Raw genomic sequence first — 11775 nt, 5'->3', positions numbered from 1 at the left:
AAAACATCAAAGGACCTGAACTAAGCAGCTGCAGATCATCGAAATTTTAATTCATTAGTTCCTCCTGTGCAAACACCAGCTCCAACTTGCAGCAGTGGCAGCCAAGCCCACCATGCCCTCCAGAGATCCACACTGGCACAACCCAAAACCTTAAGTCCATGGGGTACCCCATGGACTTGAGAAGCTGGAATAAATGCTGTGATTACTGAGAAAGGATTTTTAACTCTTAACATGTTGAGATTTAACTTCTGTTTGAAATACTGTTTATTGTTCTTTGCTTAGTTGTTTGCTGGATGTAAATACTTGTTTCTTGGTTCTCATGGGTATTATTTATTCTTTGCAGTTAATCTCTTTGTGTATTTTCTCTAGTACTGGTTTTGAAGACATAAATTCCTTTAACTTCTGTTTTTCATGGAAAAATTTTTATGTCCCTGTCTAATGTGAGTAATAGTCTTGTTGGGTAGAAAATTTGGGGCTGCAAGTTGTTTTAAGTTTGGAATATGCTACTCCAGGCCCTTCTGGCTTTCATGCCTTTGTTTGGGATGTCTGAAGTGATTCTAATTGGTTTGCCTCTGAATGTCACTTGGTCTTTTGTTTTTGCTGCTTTTAAGATTTTCTCTTTGACTTCTATGTTGGTCAGTTTGACTTTATGTGGTGTAAGGAACCTTTTCTCTGATCTTGTCTAAAGGGGATTCTATAAGTTTCCTGTACCTATGTATAAACCTCTTGCTATGTTTGAAAAATTTTATGATATTACTTCTTTAAAGAGATTGTTGATTCCTTTGGTTTCACTTTCTTTTCCCTCCTCTATGCCACTTATTCTTTGGTTAGCTCTTTTAAAATGGGCCCATATTTCTTTAATGTCCAATACATGCTGTTGAATTGTTTTTCTAGGTTACATAGTAAGTGTTCACTTTTGGAGTGATCATCTTCTAGGAGTGAGATTCTATGCTCTATGTATTCTAATTGATTGTTTATAGTTTGAATTGATGCTTTCACTTCAATGATTATATCCTTCACTTCTTTCAGGCTCTAAATTCTTTTTGGAAGTCCTATATAATTTCTACAGTTACATTTCCTTATTTTTTTATTTAAAATTTTTTATTTACATTTTATTTTATTTTTTAAAACAAAATTTTTATTGAACATAAATGGTATACATTTAAACTATATTTGGTGCCCTCTCCCCCCACCCCATTTTCCCTTCCCCCTCCCACCAATGGTTGTCCAGGTTAACCATGTCATATTCATAATTTTACACATATTTAGATGTAGACCCTCATTAATCAAGATCAGCCTTCCTCCTCTCCTATCTTTCCATTTAAACTTTGCTGGTATTTCCCCTCCATTATCTGGAGTCCCACTGGTATCCTCTGTGTTTCCTAGTTTGGGCATATTAGAGGAAACATTTGCAAGAAGATGGAAAGTCCTGGAGAGCATTATGTTAAGTGAGATCAGCCAAGCACAGAAGGAGAAGGTACATATGTTTTCTCTAAAATGCCCAAACTACAGTTACATTTCTGATTTGACCTTTTTGAGATCTCCACAATTCTGTGTTGTCAGGTTCCATTATTGTGGTATTGTGGGAGCTCATTGCTTCCTTGTTATTCCTCATTATAATGATTTTAGAAGTTTGTATTTATTGCTTTTGATAGATCTCTTTCAGTCTCTAGGTGTCAGCTGGCATATTCAAGGACAAGTTGTATTGTATTCAAAAGTGAAGGTTGAGTGAGGAGTGAAGTGAAGTCATAAATGGAAGAATAAATGTAAAGCCTCATAGAGCATCAAATAGAATGAGAGAATGAGTTTGGTAGGGTAGTATATAATAGAGATTAGAAATAGTAAAAGTATAGTAGTATTCTAGTAACCAATGTAGAGTTTCTGGTATAGTGATATGAAGTGGATTTTATACAAGACAAGAAAGAGAGAAGAAGAGGGAATTGCATGAAACTGAAGAGCTTTTGGACAGCAAAGTAAACTATCAAGAACATCAACCAAGAGCCAACAGAATGAGAGAAGGTTTTTGCCAACTATTCCTCCGATAGAGGACTAATATCTATAATATACAGAGAACTCAAGGAACTCAAAACTAAGAAAATAAATAACCCAATTTAAAAAAATGACAAAGTGAATTAAAGGGACACTTCATGAAGGAAAAAATTCAAATGGCCAGTAAATGCATAAGAAATACTCAACATTATTAGCAATAAGAGAGACGCAAATCAAAACTACCCTGAGATTTCACCTAACTCCAACTAGAATGGCAATCATTGAAAATACAAACAACAGCAAATGCTGACAAAGATGTGGGAAAGTGGGAACTCTAAAACATTGTTGGTTGGATTGCAAATTAGTGCAACCACTTTCAAAAACAGTATGGAGAATCCGCAGAAGAATGGGAACAAACTTACCATATGATCCAACAATACCACTTCTAGGTATCTACCCAAAAGAATAAAAACCAAACTACCAAACTAACACATGCATATCTATGCTTATAGATGCACAACTCACCATTGTCTAACTATGGAACCAGCCAAGAAGTCCATCAACAGATGAATGGATTATAAAATTGTGGAATATGTACACAATGGAATTTTACTTAGCCATTAAGAAAAACACAATTACATCATTTATAGGAAAATGGATGGAACTGGAGGACAATATGCTAAGTTAGATTAGTCAGTCACAAAAAAATAAAAAAAAATCAGATGTTCTCCCTAATATGTGAAAGCTAGGGGAAAATGGGTTAACAGAGGAACTCTAGATGAAGAAGGAGATTCTAGAGATGAGCAAATAAGGTGACCTGAGGGAATGGAGGGGGAAGGAAGAAATTCTCTAATGCACATGATGTACTTTAACAAACACATTAAAGTCAATCAATAAGCCAAGCATGAGAAAAAGGGAGGGAGAGGTAATGGGATGGGAATTGGGTAAGGGCTAACTGAGTGATGTGTACATGTATGTCTCCACCATCTTCTATGCCATTAAGATGTATGACTATGATGCATCAATAAAAAATTATAAAAAGAAACTAAGCATAGAAAATTTGACCTTAACATAATACGGACCTTGTATGAGAAGACCCACACCAACATTGCACTTAATGTTGAAAAGCTGAAAGTTTTCTATGAATTTGTTCTTTTGCCTTTGGATATACAGTTTTTTCAGCAATAAGACAAGGAAACAAACATGGATGATCACTGCTGCCTCTTCAATAAAGTATTATACAGCAGTCATGTAAGAGAAAGAAATAACAGGCATCCAAATTATAAGAAGAAAATAAAATTGCTTTCAGATTATATGATCTTACATGTAGAAAACTAAAAGATTCCACTAAAAACTTCAAAAGCTAATAAACAAATTCAACAAGTTTCAAGATATAAAACCAACATAGAAAACCCAGCTGTGTTTCTATATACTAACAGTGAATCATCTGAAAAGAAAATAACACCATTTATAATCAAAAAGAATAAAAGACTGAGGAACAAACTTACCAAGGAAGTGAAAGATTTGCACATTAACAATTATAAAATATTGATGAAAGTAATTAAAGAAGACACCACTACTTGAAAAGATATCATGTTTATGTATTGGAAGAGTTATATCATTAAATTATACATGCTGTTCAAAATGATCTACATATTAGACATAATTTTTTTTAATTTTCAAAAAAAACTGATGGAAATAGAAAAATAATTTTAAAATTTTTGTCTTAATAAATGTCTTGAAAAGTACCAATTGAGTGCAAAACACCTGCTAAATATGGAGATATAAAAGATACAGGCTTATGGGATAAATAACTAGTGGTCAAGTTATGAATGCCATAGTAGGGTTTTGGGTTTCTGCATTGCAAGAATGGCCATGTTGATCTTTATTTGTAGAAATTGGCCAAAGATTATTACTTTGGTTATGGTTTACAAAAGATCAGGCTTTGGTGGTTTAAGCCAATAATTATAATTATAGACATATGAATTAGGTGGCTTTTCATGGCTGAGAAATTATAGCCTAATCAAGACATTGTGGTCATTGTTTTTAGAAACCTTTTTAGAAAATTGTGCAGGGTAATTTATACTATATTTTTTTAGTTCTTCTATTTAATTATGGTTACAAGCACTAACTACTCAATTCAGATTAGTCATGAAACACTTTTCTCACTAGTATAAATTTACCCCAATATAAATCAAATTCTATAAGCCAGAAATAATAATAGTTTTCAATCTTAAATAGAAAATAACCACAGAGAAGTAACTGAATTTGATCCCGGGGTCAAGAACACAGTGAGCCTTTGTCATATTCTTATTCCAGAAGGAAAGGAAAAGTTTGAAGACTAACAGAAACATCAAAGAGAGTCATCTTAGAAAGTCACCACTAGTCAATTTGGAAAAGAAAATTAAAACACCAAACAAATAAGATAGTAATTGATTATAATGTCTAGACTTTTTAAAAGGTCTATGAGTAGTTAGATAATATAAAAGAGAAATAAGACAAGAAAACACTTGTTTTTTATAAGGGAAATAATTTAGTGAGCAAATGTAGCGTGAAATGAAATATCCATAAAATAATTAATGTCTGCTATAATCAGTGGGTAAAATTTAATAAAACACAGTACTAAACTATCACCTCATAATTATAAAGAAAAATGTGTCAATATAATGGTGAAAAAGTGAAAACAACAATATTTAATTGTAATCACATTTAGTATCATTAATAGTGGGATAACCTATGTTATATGCCTTCTGAAGTAATACAATATAGAGTATACACCACTATCCATGAAGTAATATACCCTTGTTTTTCATCAAGGCTTCACCTAACTTCCTAGATACAGAAAATAAAGGCAAAGTGAAAGCACTTCTAAAGGAAATATGAGATAAATCCAGAATATGGAATATTTTTAAGATAAGTGGACAAGATATGTTGGGTACTATTCTACACACACACACACATACAAAAAAGACCTACTAACCATACTGATGTGTGACCCTTGTCACCTAAATTGAAAAAGAAAGGAAAAGAAAAAAGAAAGTCATGTTATTTTGTTTTTCATTTTAATTTATCACATATATAGTCATCCTGCAGTATATCTGGGAAATTGGTTCCAAAACCCCCTGTAGATGCCAAAATCTGTGGGGGGCTTAAGTCTTTTGTATAAAATAATATTATATCTAACTTAGTATTTACAACTAACATACATACATTCTTCTCTATACTTTAAATTATCTCTAGATTATTTGTAATAATATCATGTAAGTACTCTGTAAATGTTTGTGATACCATATCATTTTGGGAATGATTAAAAAAAATATATACATTCTCAATACAGATGCAAATTTTTCCTGAATATTTTAATCTGTGGCTACTAAACCCAAGGATATGGAGGTATGATTATATATACATACATACATATATATATATATATATATATATATATATAGTGATTATATGATATATATGATATATATAGGTGTGATCATATCATATATATAACCTATATATGTATAGGTTTTACATACATATAAAAATCTCATAAATATGTATTATGCATATGCATATATACATATATACACATATATGAGATGTCTGCTTGGGTTATATATGAAACTGTAATAATGGCAAAATGTAGAACACTATCCTTATCTAAACAAGATACTTGTGATGTATAAGTTGAAATGTCATTGTATGCAACTTAATTTCCAGTATGATAGAATCTTAACAACTGGTGAATCTGGGTGACATATATATATATATATATATATATATATATATATATATATATATATAATGTCATTATACATGCCTTTTATCTGTTTTAGTGTTGAAATTTTATATTGTATAACAAAAGAAAGACAACATAAAATAATTGTTTTATTTTTGCCAAGTCTTCTGATTGTAATTGTAACACATTTTCTTATCAATTAAAGTAGATAAACCTTAATAATTGGTGTTTATTTGTATCTTTATAGAATAAATAACTCTATGTACTCATCTCTTTTGGTGGCAAAGATGTCACATAATAAAAAGCTATACACAAGGAGCCTTCCAGGTTGCTCTCAGGTAGATTCTACACTGCAAAGAGGACAGTTCCCCACAAAACGGAAAAATGACAAGTGGGTCCCAGGGTTTCATAGGCTTTCATAGTATACAAGATCAACTTTATTCCTTCATTTTTTTAAACCTTGCCCAAATATTGCTCAAGAAAGTAGAGAATCCTATTTTACAATGTGATAATTTTATTTGCCACATAATTTATGAGTTAACCTTTCAAATATCTAGGGGAGTTGTATTTTGAAATCTGTGAACTTTTAGAATTTGGGAGCTTATATTAATCTCAGATGCTCATGGGGGAGAAAGAGAAAATAGCCCTACAATTAATTGTCATGATTTTTTAACTAGTTCCAGCTAGAGTTAATATGCAGGTTGTCTTACAATGTCATAGTTTTTCCTTATCCTTTTACTAAAATGTTCCCTGTGTATATCACCAAAGGAAACCATGTTCCTATCTCTGCAAGCCAATGAGTGATATATACATATATATTTTTTTAATTTCTGGAATGTTCATTGTAAAACACATAGATACGTGACGCTGTAAGTAAAGCTTTAAAAATTAAAACAATACAAACTCATTTGCCTCCATGAGAACTGCAAATGTCATACGATGGAAATAATGATGAATTATTTAAAAAATGGGGTTGGAAACACCCATTAATAGCCATGATCAGAAGCTAGTTTGAGAGAAAGGATGATAAAGAAAGGAGGGATTACACATGTAGCAAATTAATTTACTAGGTCACCTGTTATTCATCTCTGTCTTGTCAATTTGTAACAGTAATTTTATATAATTTATATAGCAGTAAAACTTGATTTTAAAAATCAATCTATCATATCTATATTCTACTGTATCAGTGTATCACAGCCCTTAAAAGAATCAGAGTTAAGGTAATAACAAATAAATCTTGTACCACTCACTTCGGGTGAGTGTATTTTCCCTGGGAAATATCAAGCTTGGTAGAAGTTGTCATGAGTAGTGCAAAGTAGAAGTTGTGAAGACTTTGGCCTGAGTTTGAATGCCAGCTCATGCCTTTAGCAGATGTTGATTGTGGAAAACTATTTAACCCTGCTAGTGAAAACAAAACACATAGACTATGAGTTTTAATATAAACCCATAAATATTAGTTATAGTTTATTGGAAAGGCAGTGACTCATAAAATGGACTCCTACTTTTTTGAGGGGAAAGGAATATAGAAAGAACCATGAAGCAGGGTAAATGAATGCCAACAATAGTTAAAAAGAATAATTAATTTCAACTTTGGTGACCACAAAAATTATTCATGAAGCATTTGACTAAAATTTATGGTAAAGAAGGTACCATAGGCCCAAAAGTCCGTAAGAAGTCTATATTTTACATTCCTAACAAATCTTTTCATCTTTTCAAATGAAAACAGAGAAGTCAAACTATATGGCTGAGGTGCTAGATATATCTTTCTCAACAAGACTTCCAGCTAGGATGTAAGGTTAGAAGTGATCTCTGAAATTACCTAACAGAATTAAACAAATGATAAAAGATCTGCAGGCACTCTAGTTTATACAAAATCTCTTAAATGTTCAGAGTACTGAAATAATTCATTTTGATGCTACAGTTCTATTTCAAAGTCTATTTTCTTTTTTTTAAAGAGAAGAGTGATTTTTTCTACTTTATTATTAGAGCTACATTTTATTCTCTTTTATTTTCCAATATGTGCATTATTTTTTAACAATTTTTATTGAACATAAATAGTATACATTTAAACTATATTTGGTGCCCTCTCCCCCACGCCCCTGTTTTCCCTTCCCCCCTCCCACCAATGGTTGTCTAGGTTAACCATGTCCTATTCATAATTTTACACATGTTCATATGTAGACCCTCATTAATCAAGATCAGCCTTCCCAAAGGTAGTGAGTTATCACAATTGATTGTTCACAGTCAGTTACAAAAGTCTATTTTCTTTTGCAATTCCATCAGCCATCTCAGACTTTCTCACCCAGTGGTGAAAAAAAGAGCAGAAATCTCTTTCCCTGAGTGTATCATTCCTAAATGAGTTTCTAGCTTGGGTTCTTTTAATGCCCATTAATCTACACCCATTGTATGTCATTAAATGAAGACAACATCAATTGGAAAAAGAACTAATACCTCATGTACTACTTACTAATAAAAAATTCTGTCAATAGAATTATGTAATATATTCAATAATTTTAATTTCATAGTCACTAAACTAGGTCTTCTATATTTAGAGATTTATTTCTCTCTTATAGCACTTTAGCTATGTTAAAAAAGAAAACATGCCAGCTGGGTGTGGTGGCGAAAGCTTGTAATCCCTGCGCTTGGGAGTCTGAGACAGGAGGATCGCATGAGGTTTGAAGCCATCTTCAGCTACTTAGTGAGGCTCTCAGCAACTTAGTGAAACCCTGTTTCCAAATAAAATATAAATCGGTCTGGGAGTGTAGCCCAGAGGTAGAAAGCTCTGGGTTCCACCCCCAGTATCACCAAAAAAAAAAAAAACCCAAAAAACATGTTATGGGATTTGTTTGAAGAAATTGTTAAGGATAGTTTTCTTCTTAGAATGACTCCACACTCAGAAATCCTTTGGATATACTTTTTATTTTTATTTTTTATTTTTTTAAATTTTTATTGGTGCATTGTAGTCATACATCTTAATGGAGTACAAGATGGTAGAGGCATACATGCACACATCACCCAATTACCCAATTAGCCCTTACCTAATTCCCACCCCATTCCCTCCCTCCTTCCTCCTTCTCATGTTTAGCTTAGTGATTGACTTTTATATATTTGTTAATGTACATCAGGTACATTAGAGAATTTCCCTCTTTGCCCCTCCCATCCCCTCAGTTAGTTTTCCTTATTTGCTCATCTATAGTATCTTCTTCTTTATCTAGAGTTCCTCATATGACCCATTTTGTCCCCAGTTCTGCATATTAGGGACAGCATTTGATTTCTTAGTTTTTGTGACTGACTAATCTCAGAATGTTCTCCAGTTTCATCCATTTCCTTGTAAATGACATAATTGTGTTTTTTCTATTTTTTTTCTTGGTGGTACTGGGTTCCTGGAAGCCCTTCAACCTCCGGGCTACACTCCCAGACCTATTTTTTATATTTTTATTTGGAAACAGGGTCTCTTAAGCCAGCGCGCGTGGCTGGCTTTGAACCTGTGTGATCCTCCTGTCTCAGCCTCCCAAGCGCCGGGATTACAAGCGTGCGCCACCACGCCTGGCTTGTGTTTTTTCTTTATGGCTGAGTAAAATTTCATTGTGTACATATCTCATAGTTTTGAAATCCATTCATCTTTTGATGGACATCATGGCTGGTTCCATAGTTTAGCAATTGTGAATTGTTTGATTTTCATTCTGTTGGGTAGATACCCAGAAGTGGTATTGCTGGATCATATGGTAGTGTAAACCATTTTGGAAAACAGTATGGAGGATCCTCAGAAGAATAGGAATGGACATCCATTAAATCTGATGCTTTTATTTTTTGATGTTATAGACCAATATCAAGTGAAAGTTTTCAAATAACAAACAGGATTTATACTTCCTTAAGTGACTTACTGTCTGGTTTTTGTATACTACCAAGAAACCTAACCAAGTTCATTCAGCTTCAGGCAATGGCAACTACATCATAACAATGTATGGCTACTGATAATTATAAAACACAACAACATTAATTAGAGTCAATAAAATAAGACATCATGTATGGAAAAAGCTACAGATATATTCTCTAATTTACTCTCTGCTATATAATCTTGTTAACTTGATTTTCTTAGACCTCTGGGATGGCTTCATTCTTACATCGAAGTTTAACTCTAAGACTGAGTACCCTGGCAAAGGACTGCTCTTCTTTCTTATAAAAGTCTTAGTATGGGTCATACTGTACAATTTACAAAGTGATACTTTACTGGTAAAACATACTTGATTCCCCAAGTGGTTTAAGTGGAAGTTTTACTTCCAATCTACAACATGATACTGAATCAAAGAACTGGCCTTGGAAAGCTTACCATCTGAGAAAAAAACAAAAGATGATATTAATATGTCCCTTCTGGATTAAGTTATATAACCCCAAAGATGTTCGTGTGTAAGCTCAACTACCATCTGGTCCTGGAACAAAGCAAGACTAATAAATTAATTTAAAGTGTCAACTTTAGTTTAAACTACATGAACTGCATGGTCCCCAAACAGAAATCCCAATAGCTCAGTCCTTTGCTATTTGAGTTCCTATTATACTCAGCACTAAGTTAATCTCAATGGGCAGAGTAGCCACTTCAGTGATCACGGCTCTTTTTCAGTGAATTTGAATATATGGTGCTGGCTATAATCTTATAAGGAAAATCATAAAAGTAAGGCAGATGCAACTTATGTATTTTGGAAGTGCATTCTCTACCTTTTAGGAATAGATGCATCTATGTGTTGTCATTAATGACTTTAGAGCATTTTTAGAGTTGTTTTTTTTTGGGGGGGGGATTTCTTATTGTACCAGCCATTGAAAGCTTTCTGTTGAATTTCAGAATTTAATAAGACCACTACACTCAATTTTCTCATTGTATTTGGCTGGAATAACCAAAGTTCAGAAGAGTTCTCCAGGTAGCCTTAGATTAATCCAGATCTGCTCCCATCTTGCTTATAGTTAAAATCCTCTGAGAATAAATATCCTGTGATAGAAAGAAACTACTTGGAACAGCCCAGGTCTTGTTCTCATTCTTCCTAGGGAACATAACTCCTTGAATTAGGAAGAAACTGCCTGAGCTCTGTTCTTCTCTCCTTGGAAGCAGGATATCATTGAAAGCTCTTGCCCAGTGATTCACATTGCCCCTCAGGTATATAACTCAAGGTTCCTGTTTTTCAGGGTTCTTCAGCCAGGACACAGATGGGGCACACACAGTTGAGACTTCCACTCAAGCACAATGGACCATGAGCTTATTTTGTGCCCTGCTTCCTTTGTGTGATTAAATCAACTTTCTGTAACAAGTGTCTTAGTGTACTCTCTCTCTCACCTGACTCAAATTTGCAACTGGAGAAACTGCAGCCCAGAAAGGACTTTATTTTTTGTAAGGCAGGGGAAAGATATTTACCCTAATTCTTCTTCTGAAGACTCATGGATTTCAGAGCAAAGGCCATTATCCATATTGGGGCCATGGATGTGGTAAAAATTATTATTAACTTCTCATTTGTTTAAGGACAAGTTCTGACCCCCAAATGGTATAGCCCATGATTTTTAATGTACTTTCTAGACTGTGGGGATCTGGACAGGGTAGGACATGCACACTGCAGACGAGGGATGATAAACATGGCTAGATATTGACTGTGTGACTGGGTGGTTCTTGACTATTGGGTTGAAGGAACGTTTATGGAGGAGGCAGGGTTTGGGTGAGTGTCAGAGACATTTTCTTTTCACTGGATTTCAAGTGAGCAGAGCAAGCACTTCCATTGTGTATGCTAAGACTTTGTTTCGTTCATTAGAGGTCTGACATTATAGCAAAGATGATAGGGATGATGTGCCAGAAGCCAGGGAATGCTGTCACTTTTGCTCAAATGAGTGGGGATGCTAACAAGATTCAACAAGTTATTCAGTGAAGAGCTCTTGCCTGCTAATCCTAGCCCTCCCCCTGGATGACATTCCTTTTCTTAACCATCTAACCTTCCAGGGTCCTGTATAGAGATGCTTTCTGTTCTAAGGTAGAAAATTAGAACTGTGATCCCTATCATGATGAAAATAGGCCAAGTGAG

Source organism: Muscardinus avellanarius, assembly GCF_963383645.1.
Source record: "Muscardinus avellanarius genome assembly, chromosome: 5".
NCBI classification, from domain to species: Eukaryota; Metazoa; Chordata; class Mammalia; order Rodentia; family Gliridae; genus Muscardinus; species Muscardinus avellanarius.
Note: the sequence above shows the minus strand (reverse complement) of the source record.